Genomic DNA, 24,086 nt, shown 5'->3' on the forward strand with positions numbered 1-24,086 from the left:
CCCAAGGAAAAAATACAATATTCAGAACATACAGTCTTGCTTTTGACTTATTCTTTTATCCCTGTCCTGGAAATAACCCACCTGACCCAAGGTCCACCATTTATCCATAAACTCATGAAAGAATACACAAAGCTCCAGTATAATTATAATATATTTAAGTGTCTAAAAAAAAAACTTTTAAAAAAATAAAAAGTGGTTCAAAGAAGAGAAATCATGCAAACAAGCCCCTTCAAAACATGCTCCTTTGAGCTCTGTGCCCCAACTTCCTGATGATTTGAAAAAGTATATTTCCTTTACCACATTTTTGGGCATTAACATGAAGGAATACATTTCATATGTTCATGGTGAAATCTGCTTGTTCAAAGTGTACTCTGTCTTCATGACTCTCAGCATTTGTCTGCAATAAATGTCTGAGGTTTTATTTTGTAGTGAAATTTAGAACAAGAAAAATGTCAAAGCTTATATTGAACCAGGTTGCTCTCAAAATTAGCAGTGACTCAATCACAGCTGTACCACGTCCTCAGAAACCCTTAATTTTATGGCAAAAATGTCTAACCTGTAATGAATAAGAAAGTATTGAAGTCTCTCACATTCATTTCTCACACTTTTGTCATTAAATTTCAGCTCATGGGTGAAGCCTAATGGTGAAGTCAGAGCACACTTTCTGATCCCATAGTGAAACCTCCTCTTCAGAAAATGTAACTGCAACTAGCAATCTCTACAAACTGCATTGCAACAGCTGGTGGATAGTTTGGGGGGTTTAAATCCAGTAGTAACCACCTTGTGACCCTGCTAAGGTCAGAGGACAGAACCCAGCACACCTGCAGCCAGGGGCACTCCCTGCTGCCACACCTGGGTGGGCTCTTAGACCATCCCTAAACACAGTGCTTCATGGCCACAGAATACACATGAAAAGTCATTTTTATCTCCCTTAAAAATGGCATGTGAAACCCGATATAAATTTAGGTCACGTACAAGTGCAATATATTAGGGTCAACTAGCAAATACCAGGTCCAAAAGACAAACAAGCTGCCTTGAGTAGCTTCACACCTCTATCCAAACATGAGAATTCTTGTTAATGTGATTGATTCAGCTTCAAAAGTCAGCTGAATTGCAGAAGGACATCAGAAATAGTACAAACTAAGCTTGGGTTGGGCCAACCACAGCAGACTCCTTAATTTTGGTTTAGCTGATGTGATCATCCAGCCAGCAGCCACACCACCAGGAAAGCTGCACTCACGAGGGCTGTGCTGATCTTTCCCTGCTCAGCTTAGGCAAGTCTACAGCAGCTTTGTGACACTGTCATAAAGGTTAGACCTGCTCACCATCCAAAATCCTCAGTCAGAGGGGGAAGGAAGGAGTTTATTGTTATGCAGGTATTTCTGGAAACAACAGAGGAATTCACCATGTGTTTAACTGCTAAATATTGCAGGTGTGCTGAAATAATGACAGTGACAAGCAACTATCATTTACAGGTCAAAGCATTTCACTAAATTTGCCAAAGCAAGTTTGGATTTTGTGAATTTAAATTCATTAGACAGCATTCATTACTGTACCCATGCAAACTATGGAAATACGTGACACAAAATACAAAGATTTTTTCTTTCAATGATGTTTAGTCCTTCAAAATTACTGCAGCATTTGACAAGCAGTAAGAAAATTCCCTTTCTCATGGTTCAGTAATGACTTCTCTTTTTGTGCAAGCCTCCAAAGGAAAGCTGTTTACAAAAGATTAACTGTGCTGATATTGCTCTGGGGGTTTTGTGCCTCACGTTTTCAACTGACCTGATGAACTACCAGCCACAAATATTCTTGTAGGCAAGTACAAAATACTCGATGCACTTGGTGAGACTATCTGGACTTGGAAGGACATTTTATATTCCCTTACAAACTTTTCCCCCATGGAAAACTCACTATTTTCCAGTTTGAGAAATAGAAAGGATTCTGAGTTTTTCCAGCTTGGTGAGAAAGCAAAATTTGAGATGGATGAGATTGTCCAAGCTCAACAGTGCAAGCACAGTCTGTGAGTTTTTCACAGATATAAGTGGATGTGAATTTATTCGGTGTTGGCAATTAGGAAGAACTGTGTGATGGTTTCTTCCTGAATGCTAACATGCCTGCTCCTGCTTGACACCAGGAAAAAGAAGGAGGCTTGGTGGGAACTCAAAGGTAGAAGTGGGAACTGAAGAGAATTGTTTGAAGAGGTGACTAACAGATTTAGGTACCTACACTATGGAATCTTTTTTTCACAAATAATTATTCACAACAATTACCAAGAGGGCAATCATTTCTTAAAATGTATCAGTACACAAATACATAAACACATGCCCATATGCAGGAGCATCTGTTTATAAGACATAATAAATTAGGCTCAGTCTTATTTTATCTGATATCACACAAGAAAGTGAGTGCCCTCATTTTTTTTTCCTCCATTTAGAACATCACAACTCCATGCAACATTAAAGAAAAATTGAGCTTTGCTCCACAGCAGCTAAACAGAAATATTCACAGGTACAGTTACAAATTTCTTTCCACTTCTCATAATCTAGGACAACTAATCCTTCATTTTTTTTTAACACTAAAAGGAGTCTGATAATATTCACATAAAATTTGATTAAAATATTCTATAAACAGTTTTGTCTGTTAAAATACAATTGTTTCCTGTCTCTTGTAGTCTTAACAGTGATTTTTATTGAAAAGGTTGAATTCTAACATTAGAGAGTTATCCTGGCCCATTACTAAGGAAATAATTCCTCATGCCCATTAATTTCACACTTTGAAGGCAAAGTAAAACAATCCAAATTCTCACTTCTGTCTAGAAGAACGGACAAACCAGTTTGTTGGAGGTACACAACCTACAGCTGCCTCTGCCTTCAGTCTTAAAATTTTTGGTTTTCTCAGGTTGAAGCCTACACTTGGCCTTAGAAATCACATAATCACATTTTAATTTTCTAATTGCCCCTCTGATTTGTGCATGTTCAACACAAGGACTTTCAGAGGCAATATTTGAACATTTCCTCTCAGAGAACATGGCCTCCTTGAAGAGGATGAAACATTTCAGAAGGAAAAACTGTGCCAGAGAAATTGCACCTCTCATAAAAGGGATCCATAACACCCTACAGTAATTGGGTATGTTTATAATACTCTAGTGTCAACCACAATCATGGAATCAGCAGGTTGGAACTTGAACTAGAAAAAGGCTAGAAGAAAAAAAGAAGGCAAATTTCTTATGAACTTTGTGCGTCTTCTGTTACATCTGGCCAGAGAGAATAGAATCTGTGTCTGAGAGCCTTCTTCCTAGTGCTGACAGATAAACCACATGTACAGGTCTGATGACAGAAGGACAGGACAATTTCAGGGATAACCATCACAAGGAGGGAAGGAAAGTCTTGATACACTGCTAAGATATGAATTCTGTCACTGTGACTACAAAACCAATGCTTGCCATAAATAAAAGGCTTTATTGTACTGTAAGGAATAATGGAATATGTAATTTCCTGCTGGAGGTTAGGTTGGGTATTGTGCTGGCTGATTGGAATACAAACATAAAAGAACAGTACTAAATGTGGCATTAGCTACCTGTAAAGCTTATTGTCACCTACAAAGCACTTCCTTTTTTATTACATTATTTATAATTTTTTTAATACAAAAAAGGTTCCTAGAGTTTAGTGTAGCATTCATCTTTCATGAATTTAAGAATCTGATTCTTGGACTTGACAAAAGAGCTTGAAGCTATTATTTCTGTGTGAAACAGCTGTGTGGCTGGGCACAGCTGGCCTTTTAGGATGGCTCACTGCAGAAAAGAATTTCCAGGAGGTAAAGAGCACTATATCATCTTTTCAACACCAGTTCCTAACCCCACTTGACAGAAACAGAGGCAGCACATGGCCAGGAAACATTTTACTTTGGGTGGAAAACAGCTGGAAGCGAACTGCAGCACCAAGCTGGAGCTGAAAGCAGGGCTAAAGAAGCACCAGGATATAATTTCACACCCTGTCATCCTCATCCAAGCAGATTCTGGGAGGACCAAGTGTCGTCACCAAGTTCTGTTTTCAGACAACCTACGCAAATCCTTTCACTGATACATCTGCAAAAGGGAAAAATAAGTGAGTGTGAAAAACAATGAGATCAGGCAGGAGATGGTGAAGTTCAGAGTTTTCTCATTTGCAGTTTGCAGGCTCTACACTTCACACCTTTTTTTTTCCCCAGTGTCAGTTTTATTTGAGCGTTATTTTGACAATATTTAAAGTGAGAAGACTATCAAGGAGCCTTGGATAGTTTCATTATTTTAGCATTTATATACTTATAAAACTAAGTTTACCTTTTTCAAGAATTGAGGAAGGGTATTAAAGGCATTGTTCTTTATAGGTAAACTCCAGGAGAAGAAAAAAAATACTGTTTATTCTTCCTCAGTGAAAGATATGCTTTTGTGTCATTTTGATTCTCTTCAAATTGGACAATTATTTCATTTCTTGGCACAGAATAAAACACACATTTCTAGTCTTCATTGATTTGAAAGATAACACATAAGCACTCAAACATGTTTCCTAAACCACTTGAGTTTCGTGAGTTTCATTCTTTTTATTTTACATTGGCTATTGTCCCTAATTCTCACAACTGCAAATTGTCTGCATTAGAAATAAGGGATAATATGCCTGGTGTTAGAAACAGAGACACATATCCTGATGATTAGACTCCTGCTGTATTGTCAGCTTTCTGAATAAATTATTCTGAATACCATCTTTGTGTCCTTGCTGCAGATAATAACCTACTTGAAGGATTTGAACATATTCTAGAATTTTAGAAAACTGGAAGTGGACACCCTTCTTCAGTCAATAAATAATAAAATTTTATTTCTCTGAACACTAGAAAGAAGACTACTATAAATGTTTCCAAAAGGGAATTATTTTGTCCAAATCATCTAGAAGAATCAGACTTTGAGCAAGCACGGAAACTTGCAATCTAAAATACTCAGAGAATTATCTAAAATCTTCAAATAGAGTGATGAGACCAGAAAGTACAATGACATAGTCTGTTACAACAGATATGGCTGCCTTAATATTAGAGCATAAATACTTATTGGAGCCAAGTACAGATGTAAAATGATATTAATACAATATATTTTCTACTTTTTTTTCTCTGCTTCTTACAATGTCTCTCCAAGCTTGTATTTCTCATTTCATCTACATCATTTCCCCAGGTGCTTTGCCTTCCATATTCCCACAACCAGTGCTAAGATAATTTTTTTCTACAAACATTAGAACTCACAGTTTCAAACTATGTCTAATTTAGTTACCTCACTCCTAATTAAGCTTCAGTTCAAGAACTTTCCACTAAAAAAAACCCCTTGGCTTCTTGCATGTTTTTAGATATGCCAGAGTTCACAGCACACCTCTGCAATTATAACCCAATTTCTTTGCTTTTTTTTTTAATAAAGAAATGAAGTCAGTAACTAAGCAGTCATTATTATAGCAAGTAGGTATAATATCAAGTACAATAAATCCATTAATTAAATTGGATACTTTTGATTACTCGGCTAAGCTAAGAACAGCTGGACCAAATGAGAATAGACAGGAAGTTCTGCTGAGCTCCATGACCTGTCTCTGACACACAGAGTGAAAACCAAGAGGAATTGTGGATACTTCCCTGGAATATCCTCCCAGCAATTCCATTTGCAGTGCAAGGAATGCCTAGACAGGTGTGGTTTCTCTGTATTTCTATGCACTAAAGGTCCATGTAACCCTCCATATCTTTCTCCTACACAGTTCAGCTCAGGTTCCTTTAAGCAAATGTAAACATTGAGCATCCAAACCAGCTGACAACCAGCAGAAAAACTTGGGAATGTTCAAAATCCCACTGGATCTGCCCTTTCCCGATTTCACCCTTTTCTCGTGGACAGGCCTACTGACAGGGATCAAACACAAAGCAACATGCCAGCACCTGCACTGCCTGACCAAACAGATCTAGAAACTGCATAATCCCTTCTCAAAGACATGAGAGGAAAGCAAGAAATGAGATATGTCAGGAAAAAAAATAAAGCAGGCTATCAGAAACTTAAACTTTGAAAAACACATAAACTATTGATTCACCATTTAAATTGAGATCACAGACTGACATTTGACCAGCCCTCCATAGAAACAGAAAGTCCTACCACGTGTGTTTCGATCCAAGCACCAGGATTAAGCAAATGCAAGCCTCTACTCTGAGCTCCTTGTAATATCAAAGGTTGAAGTTTCTATAATGGCTGCAGAAATTTTTGATACTGCCCACATCTATATTGTTTTCATACTTTCAAAGATAAAAACTACTTTGAATAGAGTCAAAATACAGGTTATTTTTGCTCCCAAACAGATGGAAAAGGGACAGAATGCACCACAAAGCCAGATGTGTTGCATGCATAAACAGATGCTTCCAGACTCATCATAAAAGGTTAAAAATATTTAAGTTACTCTGCACAACTGATGTTTCACACCTGAAACAGCTGATCCAATCTGAAGGTAACTGGAGCTTCTCAGGAGGCCCAGAAGGACAAAAGCCTTTTAAAGGCTACAACAGCCCTTTCACATTTAGCATGAAAGGTCAACTACAGGTCTCTCCTGCTGGATTTTAACACTTAGCATTCAAAAGCACAAGGGAAAGCACCTCAGGAAATTCATTACTCTTGGAAAAAATGTGAACATATGCTGCAATTGATGTAAAAATGGGAATTTGCTGAAGAACTAGCATTTCTATTCAAATCACCCATTTGATTCGTCCAAGTGCAATAATTGCCAACTGTTTGCCCAATGGTAAACCAGCTGAAATGAGCTGTAATAGCTTCTCACTCCACTACTGCTCTTTATACATTAAAATACCTTTCTAGACACTACATAGTGCAACTGCTGTATCTACTTGTAAGACAAAAATAGCTGTATTGGCAGAAAATATGCTTTTGCTGATGTATAGCCTCAGTTGAAATGAAACATTTTTTCACATAAACTAATTTTAATCATTGTATTAAATTGCTGAGTTTAATATTTGCTATGACTGAATACCAGGAATCTAAACATCGATCCACCAGAACCTTAAGAAAATATATATATTTTTTCACTTAAATGTACCTGTTACTGTATAGTAACTTTGGGTATTGTATTTTGACATTTGAAAACCACCATTCAGAAATAAGACCAGGAACCTTAAACTAGGGACAAGCAAATGCAAGTAAAAGCACCCCAAAAAAAGCACCTATCTGAAATACAAAGGTTCTCTTTTCTCATGCAGAGAAAATCAGAAGTCACCTGAAAATCTGAGAGATTTGTTTGGTGTGTGTATAGCTAAGTGTCCAGCAGAGGAGTCAGAAGCTCATCCCTTTGGATTTAATGGATTGCAGAGTGAGTCTCTCTTGTTTAAGTCAGCTTTAAACACCACATATTCTGATCTCAAGAGAGATGGCAATGAAATTACTGCAGATAAAGAAATTAAAACATCCCTTGAGGAAAGACTACTGGCAGGAAGACCTTATTCTTTCACATGTGACAATAATTATTGCTTGTGTTCTTACAACACCTTTCAGCCAAGGATCTCAGCATATTTTATAAACAACTGGACAGTATAAAAAGGTACAAATTCATATCACAGGAGCTAGTTGCTCTTGTCTACTTAACTACATGTCAGGAAATAATAAATTGGTACAGCCTCACTTTGAATATTGTCTGCAGTTTTGGGCACCAAAATACAAGATAAAGAGCTATCAGAGAGTGTCCAAAGGAGGCCATGAGGATGGTGAAGGGCCTTGAGGGGAGCCAGATGAGGAGTGACTGAGGTCCCTTGGTCTGTTCAGGCTGGAGAGGAGGAGACTGAGCAGAGACCTCAGTGCAGTCACAGCTCCCTGGTGAGGGGGAGAGGAGGGGCAGGCACTGATCTCTGCTCTGTGGTGACAGGGACAGGACCCAGGGGAATGGCCTGAAGTTGTGTCAGGGGAGGCTGAGGTTGGATATCAGGAAAAGATTCTTCACCCAGAGGGTGTTTGGGCACTGGAACAGGCTCCCCAGTGCACTGGCCACAGCCCCAAGACTGGCTGAGTTCACTAACCTTTTGGCCAATGCCCTTGGGCACATGGTGTGACTCTTGGGGATGGGGCTGTGTGGGGTCAGGAGTTGGACTCAGTGATCCTTGTGGGTCCCTTTCAACTCAGCTTATTCTATAATTCTGTGATTGGAGAAACTTTCTCTCATTTCTGTAGGTTCAAGTAAAATTCATGTGTCTGGGCACAGGCAGCAGAGAGGCCACCAGAGCTGACAGCTCTAATGCTGTTGGCACACTCCATCCCTCCAGAGATGGAGTCTTCACTAAGGAAACATTCTGTGTAAGGTTACTATTTCTGTGCCAGTCACAGATTTTTCATAACCAAGTCCTCAATGATGTTAATTTTGTACTATCTCCAACCTCCTGCACTGCCACTTGGGCAGGTGCCACAGCTTCTCTCCAATGCTCACTTTCCAGAGCACTCAGTACAAGGTGGTTCAGGGGCACTGAGCCCAGCCCTTGTCTGGAGCCTGGTGCCCAGGAGCCCTCCCTGGCTGGGTGGGCACCTGGCTGCAGTTATGACTAAGGCTCTGTGTCACCAACCACAGGCACCAGATGGACAGAGCTCACCAGGAGCTCACAGCCCTGCCAAGCCCATCCTGAACTTGGCCAACATTTGCTCACGTGCTGGCAAGGCAAGGACCACGGTGGGAATATTTTTAGCTCAGAAGCAGGGAAGAAGGACCCTCTGGACAGTCTTTATTTTATTTACATGATGTCCATCAGGCTGTAATGAGTATGGTAGTATTTAATTTCCTACCTTTTTCAAAAGTTCATTTTTTGCAATATAGTTTCCATAAAGCTCTGCAGAAAAATGCAAAAAGATAAAAAATCAATTGTAGACTCTTCTTTTTTCCAGCATTTTCTGACGAAAGCAAGATGAAAAGGATCCCTACTGAGATAACAAATCTCTTGGCAGCAGAAAGAAGGAGTTGAAAATAAAAACTAAGTTCATGTCACATATAATAGCAATTACTCCTTCTCATAGGAATCTGCCAGTAACAAAGAGAAAAAAATCAATTGCCAATGATTCATTTGCATTATGACAACTACTGTAGTACAATGGCAAATATAAGTACTCCATTCTCTAACAACAGAACTCTGAACCTGGCGGGGGGGGAGAACACATAATCAACATGCTAGAGAACAAAAACATAGATCATCTTGGTTTTCTTCATCAGCTAAAACCTCCTCAGGCATCCTTCTCTTAGCTCCATACTTTCAGCAATGATTAATGATTACTGAAAGGCCAACTGGTCACTCTGAGGTGGAACACTGCAGCAGGACTGTCAGAAGATTCTCCACTCATCATACTGCAAACAAAATAAGCATATTTTTACAAACTGAAAAATAAGATGTTGCAGGCCCTAGTCCCACAAATATTCAAGTCTGTATTTTGCTCAGTGTGAGGAAACTCAATGCCAAGTCTCCTTCCACATACAAGATCTCTCAACATAAGAATATAGTGCATAATTACTACACACAGCAATTTATTCCTTGGATGATGATGATAATCGGGAAAAAAATACTGAAAACACACAGGACATGCACCTTTCTGCATGTGCAGCCATTCTTTTCCAAAACAGCAGTAAAAAAGCAAAAAAAGCTTCTCAGCTTTTTAATCACTGGTCCTGTGCAACTCTTCTCTCCAAACTACAGTCCTGATAGCTCAACAGCTTAAGCTCATGATGGAATATCTGGCCTTTGTGAAGACACTGTAAACTTTGTTTTTTGCTTTGTTCGTACAGAGCAACAGTAAAGAAAAATATTTACAGGCTTAGAACAACAGTGTTTCCTCACTAAATACAAAGCTGCAGAAAAGGATAATGGCAAACAGACGCCAGAGGAGTCAGCTCTCCACATCCAAAAGCACGACATATTTGGGGTTCTCAGTCTACTTCACTGGCAGCATGGGAAGTCTATTTGCATGTTTATGAAATTAGGCCTTCCCATAGCATCTCCTTTATGGGTATTTATGAGTAAATGAATTGAGAGATCTATCTGCCTCAGTAAATTTAAATTTGATTGTAAGACTCAGAGATGAAGCAACTCCCCTAAAATCTGACAAGCTTTTATCCACTTATCACAGCCATCAATCTGAAGGCCATTTAGGAAGTTCAATACACCCTAAGGTTAATATTTCAAGAGGTCTTAGTTTTTTTCCTCTAATTAACTTGATTCTTTAGCTAATGTCTTCTAATTTATTGGAAAGGAGTCAGGCAACTCCAGAAGTCACCAGAGGAAATTTCATAAATAGAAAAGGATGTGAAGGACAATTCTGGCTGAGCAGCACCACACAGGTGCTGCTACCTTTGGAGGGTGCTGGCAAATCCACACATCTGAACACAGCTCCCAGGAGCAGACACTGTGCTAATTTCAGTTGCTTTAAATAAAGCAATGGCTTGGAAGAGGACAAGATGTCGTGCCAGAAAGGATAGGATAATATGTTACTGCCAGACATCTCAAATTCCATCAATCAGGTACAGACAAGACTAACGTAATTACTGACTTCTCTTTTTTTCTATTTTTGTGGAGAAGCAAGAAAGGGGAAAGCAGAAACCCCTCCTTAAGAAAATATTACAGCTGCTACAATGCAGTGAAAGGAAAACAAAAAATATTAAAACTATCGCTAATAAATTCACATTACTTTCACATATTCCATTTTCTGAGGGAAAAAAAAAAATCTAAATCTGCTGAGTTCACAGGAACAATTCAACTATGTGATGTTTTATGAAGACATGGAATGTCTATTTGAACTCTAGATGAACCATACAGCCTTTTTATTTTTATTTTTACCTTTTATTTTGCTCTTCGCTCCAGGCAGAATCAATCTCGGGTTTTTATTCTGGGGACACAACACATCAAGCTTTGCCTCTTCATAGCTTTAAGATAACTTCCACATACTTTAATTAATCATAAAAGAAGCAGATGAGAACTAACAGTTCTCATTCTGCTAACTCATCCATCAAGTATAGGTAGGTAAAGCCTCTTGCAGTTGTCTTAGGGTTTCAGTTTATTGATCATGCCAATCATAGTACTTTGTTCCTACATAATATATTCAAGCACTTCTGCATCTGATAAATATTTGGTTAATATAACTAATAACTTGGGGCTGGAAGAAGCAGGGTTAGAGGCTTCTTGTCAGGAGAATATGGCCCAGATCTCTGAAAAGCAATTTAAGAATGCCAGCTAAAAATCTTTGGAAGGCAAAATAACACTGAGTGTTTGGGGTTTTTTGCTTAGATTTCCTCATCAATTTCTCTTCATTCACTCATATAATATTTTTTCTCACTATCAAGAGGTTGCTCTTGGTACATGAACAGATTTCATCTGCACCATCTCACCCTAAACATCCCTGTATGGGCTGTTCACTTGAGATGCTTGTGGGTCCCTCCCAACTCCGAATACTCTGTGATTTATTTAGATGCATTTCCTGCCACAGCACTACACTGACTCGCACAGCAGCAGAGACAATACAGCTGTAAACTTCAGGGACTGAGACAGCCATGTAAACTGCTGGAAACACCCTGAATTCAAAACCTTCCAGCAAGAGGTTGCAGATACAGTTTCACACTTCATTTCTTCCGACATGTCCCCAGAAACACCGCTGTGCATATCCAGTGACAGGACCGGAAAACACACGCCCCAGCCACCTCCGAGCTTTATTGCACTAGCTACTGTTTCCACGAAAAAAAACATTTTTTTTTTCCCCTGGAAGCAAGTGCTCAGTGTTTGTTTGAACAGAGGTCTTTTGCTCAAGAGAGTGGAATGAATGATCAGCATAATGTGCTTTAACACCGGAAAAAGAGAGAGCTGGAAGTTGAGCTCTTGAGATTTATAAGGTCACTGATTGCATTCTTTAGACAGCAGGACTATTTTTTTTCCTTTCTTTATTTTTTTTAATGTAGAAAGAGTGTAATATTAAAAAGTCCGGTTATCAGTTTCTGGTTAAATGATGGCAAATCATAATTTTTCTGATTTATACTCCAATGATTGAAACATACAATTTTAATTGACCTTTAAAGAGTGAAATAGACCCCTATTCTCCTCTTACAGAGACCCCACTCATCTCTAGACAAAGTGATCAATGATCAATGCTGAGAGATTTACTCACATATACAGAATGTATGTAATATGTAAATATGTAGGTATATATACATACAGTGAATTTATAAATACACATACATTGAATGTGGGTGTGTATACATATTTTCAAGGAATCTTTCCCAGCCCCACAAGGATATGTTTGACCAAAACCATAAAAATCTGCTAAAATCTGTTAGCACAAGAGGCAGAAGGGGATAATAGGATTCCATTGCTATTGCAATAAATAGCAAGCAATAAAAACATTTCCCTTGAGCAGCCATGATACAGTTTAAGTGCAAAAGCTGAAAGAGGAATATTAGAATGAATATAAACTAGTTAATTGAGGATAAACATAGCAAGGAAAAAAAAGGGACTTCTTGAACTTTGCAGTATGCAGATGACAATTTGAAGAGACAGTGAGTAAAAAAACTACTTATAAAAGAAGGGAATGAATCATGTGAAATTTGCAGAGGATTTAGTCAAGTGTATAGTCCCATGGGCTAAAGAGATGTGAAGAGAGATAGCAAGGTTGACTGTGAAAATGAAAGAACTGGACACTGAAGTGTGCCATGGGAATATTGAGGCAAATTCTTCCAGCAACTACTAAAGAACAGAAAGGAAAGAACCAACACAAAGTGAAGTGTATCCTCAAGCCTGCTACTTCATTTCCATTTCTGACCTGGTTCTGAAGAAAGAAAACAAACAAATGAACAAACAAAATCCAAAACCACCCACAAACCAAAAAGGAGTTGAGAATAATCAAAACAAACTGTTCAAAAACTTTTTATTTTTTCTGATTTAATAATTCACTCCTGCAAATTATTTTTGGTGATGTTTATCTGACAGTGCCTTTGATGCTTTGTATCTTAATTTCTGTTCTTCCTTTTTTTATCCGACCTATCCCTTATTCCCATTGCAATAAATAGTCACTTTGATTTATAATTCCCTTCAGCCAACTGAGCAGTATTATCTATATATATACACACACATTAAAAAAAAAAAAAAAAAACAAAATGAAAGTTCATATTTCATAAGGTACCTTATTTAAGACAAGAGTTTGAACTTTTTTCAATTTCTAATTGTATTTACAATTTTAGCGTGACACTGTCAGTGGAAAGATTAAAATAAGCTTCAAATACAGCCTTTAAAGATACAAGCAGCTGTTTGTTGCATTTTCTACATAAATAATATGACTGAGAGTAAAAAGATTGGGGTATACTAAGGAGACTTAAAACTCAAGGTTGAATATAATTTTGTTTTCAGACAGATACTACTATCTTCTCCATATTAAAGACTTTCCAAAGGTCTGCAAACACACTCAGACTCATCAGATGTCTGATGTCTATTTTTGTTACAGCCTGCACTTCAACTAATTTGAATGTCTCATATTAGTGCTCTAATTATAGATTTCATATAATCTGATTACTGCTATAAACATAAGGGTCAAGCTCCTCTTAAAGTTGCCTGGTTTCTTTTCAGCTCTACTGAAAGTAGCTGAAAGTGATGTTACAATGAAAGTTATGGTATCCTGCAGGTTTATTAAATGGATCTGATACAATTTTTATGGATTACGTGGCATGGAAATAATTTTGTTTTCAATGAGCATATATAACTAATAACATATAACTAATGGTAACTTAGAGTTTTTCCTTTTTCTTCACAGATGCAGTTGTCAAATTTTAATGGGTTTATTTTTTGGTGCAGTTGTCTGGATTCAACTGCCCCCATCTACTCACATGTACCCCAGAGCATCCTCATTCTTGTTCTTCACTCACATTTCAGTCATTCCCTCCCATGAAATCGTTAATGGTCTACCACTTTCTCCCCTCCCCCCCAGAAAAGACTCTGCTCCACTCTGCAGTGTCTCTGAAACAGAGCATGGTCCCCTCGGGGTCAGTGGAACAGCAGGCAGAGCTGTCCCGAGCACTGCAAGCCAGCCAGGATGGCCATGACCTGTGAAGAACTTGGCCAGGCAGGGAGAGCCCCTAAAGCCCTTCCTAACTCCCAGGGTCTCACTCCTGCAGTCACCTTACCCCAAATGTGCCCCTGCTACAGGTGACTCTGGTATTCATAATCAGTGGTGCCAGATTCCCATCCTGTGTCCCTGAAGGTCTCTGCAGTTCCTCTCAACTGCACATGAGCTTTGCTTTTCCCACACCTCCCAGCACTGCTGCAGCAGGGGATGGCAGGGTGCAGGAGAAGGAGACAGGGCTGTGAGAGCAGGGAAGCAGAAGAAGCAGGGCAGTTCATTCTGCAAGGGCATTCCCTGGACTGGAGAACCATTGTCTCCTAGGATGGAACCTGGCTGTAACTTGGAACACAAACAATCAGCTCCTGAGGGTGCAGTGTTCCACTTCAGCAGCACCAAACTCATGCAAGGGGTTAATAACTCACCATAACCAGGCCAGGATTATTCCCTGCAAGAACAAATACATTCAGAAGAGGTGTTTTTCCAGGCTGCAGAATTAGGAAGGTAAGACTGCATAGCACACCTCCAAAGCCCCATCACTTTGGGTGGCATGGTACCCTGCCCTTCAGTGTACCCCCTCAGTCCCCTCAGGGACCCTTTGCAAGGCTCACTTTGCAAGATCTCAGCTCCACGTCCCCCTCAGCCACCTCTCCATTTGCCTGACAGAGGCTAAGATCAGAAAAGACAGCTTGGGCTGACGTTTCCAGATGGAGAAGGAAGCAGGCAAAGCCAGTCCATTTGAATAGAGGTGGGATGGCCAGCTCACAGAGAGAAAATGCCAGCTCTCCACACAGGAGCAGATGATTTTTTTTCATGGCTCCCTGCTGTCCTGATCCTGAATAATCTGTAGCTAACTGTGTTCATCAGCCTGTGCTTGTCAGGCTGACATGCCCTTCCCTGCAGGTGGCCATCCCAGAAAGCATCATCCAACTATTTTGCAAAGCAATAATATTAAGAAAGCAATGGCAAGGAACCTTTAGGTACTAGCACACTTTGATCATGATAATGCTTATTAAATCTGATGAACACACACTGTTTTATTATTCAGCTAAGGAATTGTATTAACATGCATATAAATAGTCACGTTCTGATAATAACCTTAAACAAGTTCCTGGGCCATGGTGAAAGAAATAAAAAAGACATAAGGAAAATGCTGTCAAGTGAATAGACCCATGATTTAAGTGATAAGAATACTCAGTCTTTTCATTACATACAGATAGGGAACAGTTGGAGAGAGTTGAGTATTCTGACCACCAGTAATAACCTGCCTGGAAATGCAAAAATTGAACTTGTGATTAAAATGTGATTTGTATCACTGACAGGGATAAGTCTTAATCAGTTTAAATAGCTGCAACATTACAAAGTTAAATTCTGTATGTTTATTACATGTGAATATTAATTAAAAAAAAAAAAAATCCTGAAAGGCGTGAGCCAGAAAACAAGAGGGAATACTTCCAGACTCCATTTTTGCTCTTAACAATGCCTAAATGATGCAAAGTAATAGCTGTAACTGTGATTTTAGATATGTAATTCTCAACTACTACTGGGAGAAAAACAAATATTTTCAATATTCTAGAATTTAGTTTTATATTGAAAAAAAATTATAATATCCACACAAATTTGTACAAATAACTTGCCAATGCTCTTCACGCATTGTTTTTTTTCATTATCAAGTTATCATGAATTTACTTCTTTGTGGCAGCCTAACTTGCATGTCATCCACCCAGTGATAGGTCTTGTCAGCAGTTCATGAGAGAAGATTCATTCTCAGAGGAATTGCATATCCAGACCAAAAGGAAAAATGAGAAAAGAAGAAAACTAGAAGTAAACCAGAGGAGATCTTAGAGCCTCCTACACTTAAGCTATTCATCTCTGGCTTCTGGCAAGTCTCACAGGATCATATTCATTGACATACTTAGAGGTCTGATGTTGTAAAGAGGTGACACTTGTGATAATTTCAGAACTTTCCAGTCTATTCCCCAATAAAACTGTTAACCTGCTGGATGCTTTTAATACTATTCTAAAACAAAAACCTAATTATTTCTGGATGTCTCTGCCTCCACTCCCCACCTAAATAATTTAAAGCATTATTTTACATGGTTATTGCAGGGACAAAATGCTTTAATGTGAGTAAATTATCCAGATTCTACATTAACAGCAGTAATATTCACTTAATTTAAATAGATCATTAAGAAACACATCCAAAGGCTAAGAAATCCCTTGCATTTTATCTTCATTAACATCCAAGCATCTGTGGACCTGGCAGAGTTTGGTTAATGGTCAAACTTGATGATCTTACAGGTCTTTTCCAACCTTAATGATTCCATTGAAAGCCAAAACCACATTAGAGGCAAGGCATTCACACATTAACAGTTTTGTCTTCTCTGCCTTGTCCACCCACTGTATCTCTGCATTACCCTGTTAAAAGCTGAATACAGCTTCTCCTTTTGTACTACAGTGCATTTTTCAATAATATTTCAGCAGCTAGTCCTGGAGCAGGGCAATGTGCTGCACTGTACTCAGATATTTTAAAAGTAAGTGAATTTACCTCAACTTGCCTATTTCAGATCTGCCCTGGAACATCTGCAAGTGTTGCTATAAGCTACCATAAAGCAGTGCATGGACTGAAGAAAGCTGACTGCATCCCAGACAGACTTCCACACAAGTCATCCACTGCATTTTGCTTTTGGCAACATTTGTTGCTATTCCACTCCCTGTTCTGCCTCAGAATAGCCCCAGAATTTAACCAAAGGAATGAATTTTCAACCCCACAATACTGAGAGACAATCAAAACAGCACCATCAACTACATTTTAAAATCAAATACTATCCTGGTTTCAGTTATTAAGACAGAATTAAGGAATATAAAAATCTTTAACATCCACAGACTGATAGATTAAAACCATTTATACCCTGTGACAAAATCTATTTCCTTACATTGTTTACTGCCAGAATGAAGGAACTTAGTCTTTAGAATGACTTATTAGAAATATTACCAGTGATTGCATTCAAAAATCAATTCTTGCTGAAAATATCAAAAAAACCCCACTAATTAAAAAGCTATATTGGCAAAATAAAGCTGGCCTAATAGGATCCTGGAAGAATCAATCACTATAATCATCTGCTGCCATAAACTCTATGGGAAGATTACAAATGTGATGCTTCAAAGGAGGGGAAAATTCTTTTAAAATATAATTTGAACTTTACTCCTGAAATACCATGACCATCATGATCCATCACCCACAGTCACTGCCCAGACCCACAATAAATCAAAGTTGTGATTCAATGGTTACAATCAATCTCTTGGGAGCAAACGCTGCTGCCGTGTCCAGTGCATGCATTTCAGGTTATTCATGATGAAGGTGTGTTAGCAAACAGCAAACAGAAAGCTGAGAGGGAACACACAGGACTAATAAAACCTTACACAACAACCAATTAAAGCAAACTGGAAAAGGCACAGAAGCAGCACAGAGATGCAGGTGAAGCAAAACTGCACAGCCAAAGGTGTGGGGAGAGTGTGATAGCTCAGACACTGGGAATTAAAAGCTTACTCAGAAGAGATGTTATATACCACTCCATCAGAGGAAGCAAATGACCTTGGAAGAAGTTCTAACTGTGAAAGAGTTATTCAGGTAGAAAAAATGACCAATTACCAGAATATAATTGGTGGCTGTTCCACAGGAACTCAAAAACTGAAGGTCCTGGGAATGGATTCTATACAGGAACCAAGTTATTTGCCCATTTTTCAGCTTGAGAAAGGTCCATTTCAGGCTACTCATACTTACAAACAAGAATTCAGTTTAAAAAATCAAACCCAGTTAGGCCTATAATACAGTTTAAGTCTAAAGTAAACCTATAGCAAAAGAAAATCTCACTATGTATGTAAAAAAAAACCCCACAAGTAACATCACATTAGATAATCAGCCAAGCTAATTCCAGAGACTTTTTAATCTGCATTTTTATATCTACAACCATGTGTCTTGCTCCTAGAAAGCATTTTCACAGTCTTAGTTGCTGTGTTAAAGAACTACCCTAGAAAAGGTGCTTTAAACAAATACCTGATGCAAAGACAAGATAGATGATTCTATACTTGCATTTTCAAAAAGTAAATCTAAATTCAATAATTGGAATAAATCTTCTTCAGGATGTGCTCATATAGTTCAAGCAATCTATTTGAAGTCTTTCACTTCCATGCAATAAATTGTGAGAGGCAAATCATGAAGCATCATTTCAAAGCAGTCTAACCTGCATTCACCACAGAGGCTGAACTTTCAATAGAGGAATTGCTATCATTTCCTGTGAGGAATTAGAATGGCTTTTCTCCAGTAAACTGTAGACATCTATTAAACAAAGTTATGGTGGGAAACAGAAGACGAACATATAAATTCGATGTCAAGAGTTTTCACTTCAATTAAAGCAATTTCCAGTTTAAAGGAAATGAATATCCAAGAAAGCATTTAAAATTAATCCTTCCCTTCAGAATTAGCACTAAAATTCAGTTAGGAGTGAAATATGATTATTTTACTTCAAAACTTGTAATCTAGAATAAAAAACATTCCATTGTGTATTTATTTGGCAATAGCTCACCAGAGTAAGGCATCAAAGTCCTTAACAGAGTTCTAAAATTCCAATTTTAGCTTTGCTGCTTTCCCTCATAAACTATAGATCAGTGAAATTATGGTGCCAACCTAGTTGTACATCTACTTTCTTCAAATTCCAAGTATAAATACCAATGAGGAGTACCACTATATTTTAAGGTGGGAAGAAACTGCAAACCCTCTGTCTGCATAAAGGTCATCTTACCTCTTCCTTTTCTAATTCAAAATGAGACATTTGAGAACAGACAAAATACACATTCCAAACATAATAAGAGGGCTAAATGCCATTTCAACTCTGTCTCCAATTACTGCACACAATAAGCATTAATATTAATAGGAGTTTAGGGAATCCAACCAAACAACAAGCTGAGTGTGAAGCTCTCATCATCTTTGGAAAGGCTGTCATGGAAAATTCTCCTTGTCATTTTGACTACAATAAGAGTGTAAGAGAATTTGCTACCAAAAGTGATACATGCTCATAAATTTAAGCAAATTGGCATGTTCTAATAAGACATTTTTCTATAGACAAGCCTTAACATTTCTGACCTGCACAAATGCTAACCTGTCTTCCAGTATCCTTCCCATGTGGTATTTCTTTCACCCCCTTCTCTCTGGCTGAACTGCAGAAGCAGTTTTTCTCTATTCTCTTTCCTGGAGACTTCAATGTTTGTACAGTGGGTCAGCCAAGAAGTAGCTGCTCCTTTCTTTGTGATATTTTTACTGACCCCTATCAACACTGTGATTTATTCTCCTGTTTTTTTGATGTTGGCTATGTTACTCTTTTGAGCTTTTCTAACAGCCACTCCACTTTTTCCAGTCCACACAAAAATACTGCTTATTTTTCTGCTAAACTCTATCACCCCTGTGAGAAAACTTTCAGCAGCACAAGTGATAGTCTGTTAGTTCAAGCTTGGAGCAGTGTCCTTCTTCATGCTGCTCCCTCTCAGTTTCCCACTCTACTCTTTTGCAGTGTTATCCTGACTGTGCTACACCAAAACCTTTCATCTGCCAGTGTGCAAGTTGCTGACATCTATCCACCTGTACATTTTGTTGCACTTTCAGGAACTTCTAAAATTAGAAATTTCTAAAACTAGAATTTTATCCTCTCAGACCACAACACTTTCTTTACACGAGTTTTGCTTACAGAAAAGCCAGAAATCTCTGAGAATTACCATCATTAGTTACATGCAGATGAAAAAAGAAAATTAATTCACTCCCATGTATTTAATTTATACACATCTCTACACACACAGGCACTCCCTCAACGTGTTTCTGTGTTACTTTAAAAAGTTCAAAAGAAAGTCTGGTAAGAATTATTTAATGTCTGGGAACTCAACAGTGACTTGAGATGAATAAAAGCTACTGCCACCCCCAATGCAGGATGAGTGAGATTTCAGCTGGTACCACTGCATGGCCCACCTGGAGCACTGAGCAGAAAGGCACCTGAACTGTCTGGGATATGCTCCAGTGTACACCCTTTAGCTTCTGCCACTCTTGCAGTGCAAAGTTCACAATAGTTTTGCACTGCAGTGTTTAGACCTGTCCTCAGCAAGGTGGAAACTCAGTAAAGATGCACCAGGAGAGCATCCAAAGCTACAGCTCAGAGAAGTTTGTAGAAAGGTAGCACAAAGCCTATTTGACTAATCAAATTGCATTAAATGCACCAAATAAAGGGGATTTTGTGAGATCCTAACTTTTCAAAAGTTATACCTATCCACTTTGAAAAATAACATAGCAATAAGAGCAATAAAGTCCTCATTTTGAAAACTACACTGTATAGAATCAAAAAGATCTCTCTGCTAAGGAGAAAACCTGTCAAGGCCTTTAATGTCCCTTCAATCATATATCATGACTCTTTCATTATTTTTTTTATTTTAGATGGAACAGGAAAAATAAAGGGTAAACTGGACCACTTGAAAGACCTATTATCTGCTTATTATCTTACTGACTTTGGCTCAGCGTGCAATTTCTAGTGGATTTTTTCCTGAAAATAGCCCTGCATTGACAAACTCCTGGAAGAAAATATTACCCTCAAGAGCAGCAGCAGTATTAGTGAGACATGACTAACACTGAGCTGCTCTGTTCCTTGCAGGCAGCCACAGCCCATCACAGCCTCAACCTCTCTGAGTAACAAACTCCCTTCCTTCAGGACCAGATATGAATCTATCAGCAATCCTGGCCCAGGAAAGTTGTTGCTGAGACACCCTGTTCCATGTTCCATTTATACATTTAATCATTTAAGAAAAAAATTATGAGTTAATACACAGAGCTCACCACTAACTTGAACCTTTTTAATAAGGCTCCTTAACAGTTGCTTTTTAGACTATTTCTCCTTTAAAGTTTTATTTATTTGGAAAAGCCTTGCACACTCCAGGAATTCTGCAACTAACAAATGATCTGAAATGAAACATTTATGCTATCCCTGTCACCATGGTACCCAACACATCCCAATCATCAATTTCATGATTCCTTCCTGTTTACCTATTTCAAGCATGCTGGTCCAGCATTCATGAAGCAAATTCTTTTTGCTGGCTTAAACCAATAATCCTGGAGATTTCAACACTAGCTCACAAACACCTACCTCTACAGTTTCCACTGATTTGTACATTTAAAAATGAAGGCAGAGTTTTGAAAATGTGAGGCTAATATCACTTTTCTGGCCACATCAACAGCCTCTGAGCATACAACCACTTTCCAGTAGTGCTAGAAAAACACCCTTTATAGTACATTCTCCTGAAGATAAATAGGGCCACACCAAATGATTCAGTAAACAAGTAACACAGATAAAATTAGATTAACCTCTCAGTGCAATATGTTGCATCGGCCTTCTAAACAAATTGTTTTACAGTCTCCATCCCCTCCCCCCCATCACTCCACCAACTCAGGCTTCAGATTCTTCAGCCTCTACCACCCCACAGGTGCAGACTAATGCTCCCTCAGCATATGGCAGACACACAGAGACTAAATCAATCTCCTTTTACTCCCTGTCTCTTTCCCCAAAATGAGGTCAGACTTAACAGAAAAATACCCATTTTTTATTACAGTACTGACCCATGCAGTGCCTCAGACAGGACAACATAATTTCAAGAGCAGGGAAGCAGGGCTGTGCAGTCACCTGTCCCAGCACATAACTGCTCACACCCACTCCTTTCTCCATGCACTCCATTCCCTGTGTGGGACTGCCATGCTCCCTATGTGCAGCATGCACAACAGCAGCTCAGGATTCCTTCATCTTTCATATTTTTATACCCTGTCATAGTAATCATGGAAGGCAGGAACTCAGGATAAAGTGAAAAAGGCAATACGTGCAACTTCTGCCAGATTTCTTTCTTTTCAGGCTGGTGGAGAATTAAAAAAAAAAAATTTTGAAAAGCATGATTCACTTCCTATTATTCACTGTGAGATCCATTCAATTACTGTCCAACAGTACATCAGAGCAAGGATAGCTCAGACACAGGGGAAGGTCAGTCTGACCTCTGCTTCTACAGTCTGCCTAACACTCGCTTCCAGATCATTCTCTTCCAAATGCAATGGCAGGAAATGCACACACAAATGCAGAATGCAGCTCTGCAGCTGAGGACCCACTCACTCCATGCAAGAGAGGAGCTGTGAATAAAAACAAAAGGAAATTACAGAGGATATTTGCATGATATTTCCTATTGGAAATAAACTTGATTTGAGGAGTTTGTCTCAATACAAAACAACCTTTACCATTTTCCTAGATTGCTTAAATGCAGTTTACTGTAGTCTCCAGTATCCAACTAATTATTTCTATGCTTAAGCATTAGCTCCAAGATAATCCAATGGGTCTTGCAGCACAAAGAACTCACAGAAAAAAAAAATAGTAAGATGTGCTGGGAAAGGGGAAAACCAAACCCCCAGCTGTATTTTCTAGTTCCCTGAGTCCTAGAAGGAACACACCTTGTGGTGGATCTTCTCAGGCTGGGAAGATGCCAGGGGGAGAATGTGTCTTGCCTTCCACATAGAACAGTTTAGGTCACAGACTTAGGGGTCAATTTCTGAACAAACTGGGACAGATAAAAATGTCAATGGAGAACTATAAGGATGACCTCTCCGAGGGAGTCAGAGAACAGATGCACCAAAGCACCAAAAAACATATTTGCAATTTTGCAGTTGTCTCATAAGTGCTCATATCTTCCTGTCTTGGGGCAGAGGGGTTGGCTACAAAAATAAGGGTTAAGTTTTTCCTTTTCAGTGGTGAACTAGCATAGAAATCTGAGGATAAAGACTGAACAATTGAGACAACCATTTCATCTTGTGGATTTCAGTTTCTGGAGCCTTCTCCAGCCCCCATCAGCATAGTTCCCTCTCTCTTTACTGAATCCCATTCTCACCATGCTTCCCTGTCCTTCCAAAGATTCCTGGCCTCCCAGTCTTGCCTCCTGGTCCTGCTCTATCTGTATCTTCACTTCCATTCAGGTCCCAAACCACCTCTGTCCCATGGCCCACTGAGACTCTCAAGCCAAAATACAGAACTAAAATTGGTACTGTTAACTCAGTGTAAGACAAACCTGCTTCTCAAGGGAAGAAACTTGCCGTGTTAGCATGATAGATCATATTCTTCAATTCTCTGACAGCGTTCAGATTTTGGGCAGGACAGATGCAAGAGCAATGCTGGCTTTAAACAGAAAAAGAAGACAAGCACATACCATTTGACAGCTACAAATGATAGACATAGTTTTGTAAGCTCTGCCCTGATCTGTTTTCATGCACATGTGCTAATTCTCCTTTTGGAGTTAGCAGGCAGCCCCCATAAGAAGAATAATAATACACTTGAGGCAATCAGAGAAGAGGCTCCTCTGTTTTGACAAGACTGTGTGTCTATGTTGTCTTTTGTAAAATGTCTTCACAGTTGGATTCAAATTGCATTGCCTATAAGGCACCACCTTCCCAAGCACACAAAGTATTTTTCAGTGTGCACCTGGATTAAAACAAAAATTGAAAAGTCATTTTTGCACTGCACGAAATGGGAGGCTCTGCTAGCAGGAGCAGCTCTCCAGCTCAGAGGCTGGCAGGCCATGATTGACCAGATGTCTATAAGGAAATGGCATTTGTCTGTCTACCCTGCCCACTCTGAAGGCTGCAGCACAATGCAGCCAAAACTCTCTCCTTCAAAGACAAAATCCATCAATTTCATTCCACAGCATCCTCCTCCAGCTCAAAAGACCAAAGTCACATTGAGTTTATCAAAATGCCTCTTCTGTTTGGCAGGTTGGTATACAAACCAGCACACATATATTAGAGACTAATGACAGTTCAAGGGAAACATAAATAACAATTTCACCTTAAAGGGTACTTAAGGGTTCTAGTATTCCCCAAGCATTTAACCATAGTTTGGCTCTTAAATTA

At 38.9% G+C, this 24,086-nt stretch overlaps 1 protein-coding gene across 1 annotated transcript in view; it reads right to left on the reverse strand.

Annotated features, from left to right (window-relative positions):
* GRID1 (glutamate ionotropic receptor delta type subunit 1) overlaps positions 1–24,086 on the reverse strand; it is a 476,351-nt gene that overhangs the window by 213,354 nt on the left and 238,911 nt on the right.

This window comes from Erithacus rubecula (genome assembly GCF_903797595.1).
Source record: "Erithacus rubecula genome assembly, chromosome: 9".
Lineage (NCBI taxonomy): Eukaryota > Metazoa > Chordata > Aves > Passeriformes > Muscicapidae > Erithacus > Erithacus rubecula.